Source organism: Kryptolebias marmoratus, linkage group LG1 (genome assembly GCF_001649575.2).
Source record: "Kryptolebias marmoratus isolate JLee-2015 linkage group LG1, ASM164957v2, whole genome shotgun sequence".
Lineage (NCBI taxonomy): Eukaryota > Metazoa > Chordata > Actinopteri > Cyprinodontiformes > Rivulidae > Kryptolebias > Kryptolebias marmoratus.
In genome coordinates, this window is record NC_051430.1 from 35777365 (window position 1) to 35780417 (window position 3053).

The following is a 3053-nucleotide window of genomic DNA, read 5'->3' on the forward strand; positions in this document are numbered from 1 at the left end:
GTTGTGCTGCGAGTTTGAATCCTGTCAAGTCCTGCCTTGTCATTAAGAAGATTATATGCTATTTTAGTTAGTTTTAGTTTACTAGATGGTCTCTTTATGGACTCAATTTTATGCAAATCTCAATTATGGTAAACACCAATATTTTCACTTAGTTTTTTTTGCACTGCAGTCTGCGCTCATTCAGACTCATTTTGCCAGCACAGGTTTTCTTTGGAAACCTCTAACACAGTGTCCTCCGCACTAGCAGAGGACCATCCGGCCTGGTCACAAAGCCTGCCTCTCTGATGGTATGGGGGTGCATCAGCGGCAGCTTACACATCAATGCAGGAAAGTAGGCGCAGGTTTTAGTGCAACGTGTGCTCCCAGCGAGACAATGAACCACATCTGTCAACGACTTTATCTTCCTTTATGTTTGTATCCCACAGGGGCCGCCATTTCTTTTTCTTTTTCATTTAACGCCCGTTATACTCCACCCTGTCCACGTTCAGCGCCTGTGAGTCCGCTGGTTCGTTTCCCCTTGTGCCCACATAAGGCAGTATCCAGATGAACCCGATTAACTTTGCTCCCTCCAGCAGGTGAGAGTACAGTAGCAGAGCTTCCTGCAGAATAAATCTGTGGTTCTGAAGATGACTGAATCATTGATTCTCTCACGTTGAGTAATCTGAGTCCACTGAAGAGCTAAAACTCACAGTTGTGTTCCAGCTCGTAAGGATCTGCAGGTGGGACCGCAAGCCTGCTCCCAGCTCCCCCTGAGAAACGAAGGATAGGAGGACAAAAGGGACGAAGAAGAGAGGAGGAGGAGGAGGAGGAGGAGGTTCCCCGGGACCTCCTGGAGTCCTGTCAGTAAGCAGAATCACTTACCCTGGAAAAAAACGACAAAAAACTGTTCAAATCAGTCATTAAACACCCAAATATGTTAACATCTTTGCTTTAATGTTTACTGCTTGTTTTAATATTTTCTTCTTGTTTAATGTTTGCAGCTGTATGATCAGATTTTTGTTGATGTCTTTTAAAGGAGAATTCATAAAAAGTCACAAGAAATGAACGCTAACGATGTCTTTTACTGTTTCTGTGTTTATTAAAGGATGTTTGTTCTAAACTCTATAACATGTAACTGGGAGGTGTTTGATCGTTCTGTATGAATTAATAAGTTAAATTATGTATTTTTTCATTAAATATTGATTGAGATGTTTTTAATTTTGCCCCCTTGTGTAACCCGGTTTGACACCACTAATCTACAGCATGGATTGTTTTTATTTAATCATTAACACCAACATATTTATGCATGTAGAGACCACGTGTGTAAGTGTGTATGCCGGCTTTCATAGCTGCAGCAGCTCATCAGAACATTATGGCAGCTGCTGAAGTGTACAAACATCTCTAATAAATCAATAAAACTTAAATGTAGTGCCAACACAATCTCTACAGCGCACGTCTTATCTTTTTATGACTAATGCTTTTATCTTTTGAAACAGCTCCGTGTTATGTGTTGTTTAGCAATCACTTTATATTTGATTTTATTTCTGAGGATCATTTCAACTAGAGCCCTGATTCCAACTTTAGGACATCATCTTGTGTTTTCTGTCATTTAACTGCTTCCTGTTGGCTGTATATATAGTTTTAAAAGCACTTTCCTCTGATCTGATTTTATTCACACAAGTCATCTAAACAGACAATTTTTTGGGATGAAAATTAAATTTTTATTTAACTTGTCACTCATTTCGCATAGAAAGCAAACTGTTAATAGTGTATCCGGCCATTTTGAATAATCTGGAAGTTTGCACTGATTAAATACACGGCTTCAGATTATTTTAAAGTGCTGTAACTACATTTAAAGAATCTCTCCTCTGTGTCGCAGAGCAATGCAACAGAGACCAGGAACCTAAATTTTACTGCCCCGACAACCTGATGAACTTGTTGATAATGTTTCTGCGGACGTCGCTTCACGAAGTTGCTCCTCTGAAAAAGAAAGTAACCAGAAGAATCCTTGGTTTAATTCAGAGTTATGTACTTTAAAACAAGAAAGTTAAAAAGAAAATGGAGCTCGGCGAACATAAAAACATTTATTTAACCTGCAGAGATCTCCTGCTAACATACAAGGAAGTATATTATTCATCTTTAATAGAAGAGATAAGAACAACCCCAGGTTTCTGTTTAGTTCTGTAGCTACACTAATGAAAAGTCTTATTTCTTCATGAGATTCTTTATAAATGAAATATTTCAATTAGAGAGAAAATCCACACCATCCTTCCTGCTGTTCCTCTGATTCTCTGTCAGATGAAGCAGCTTTAGAAGCGTCAGTAGAACCCGGTCTGTGTTTGTCCTGTTCAGCTCTTAATTGTCAAAAATACTAAATTCATCCAAACCATCAACGTGTCTGTTAGATCCCATCCCAACCAGGCTGGTCAAAGAGGTATTTCCCCTAAATAATATCACTCATTTTCAATCTGATGAATCTGCCTTCAGCAGTAAGGTATAGTAAATGATTTTATGGCTTGGTGCCACTGGAAATTGCAACAAATTAATAACCCAGTCTGTGAAATATCCTGTCATAAATGACGTCTTCATGCTCACTGTAAAATAAATTAGGGCTAAGGGCATTTCTTGTCTTAAAAATAAAAGTAACAATAAATCTTGGCAACTGTAAGGACACATTTTTCCATGCTTTATTGCGTTTATCAAAAATATGGGTTAAATATTATTGTGGTGAAAGATTTTGTTCAATCAGTATCTATTTGAGCTGCTTTATGATTAACCACTGATGTGCAGTCTCTCATCTGCTGAGTCAAAATGACAAAGAAGAAATGGTAATAAAATGTGCAACATCTCTGAAATGCCTGTTTACCTAACAAGTGTATGTTCTTAAAAAAATAAATAAATTTGGTTTCTGAACTACCCGCCTCCGGCTGAGAACCGTGGCCTCAGACTCGAGGCTCCATCGTACTCCGTAAGAAGTCAGCTCAGCTCGGCTCAGACGTCCCAGGAAGCTCCTCCGTCCTCCTGCAGCGTTAAAACAGCTTCTCCACTCTCCTGTCCTCAGACAGACTGAGACA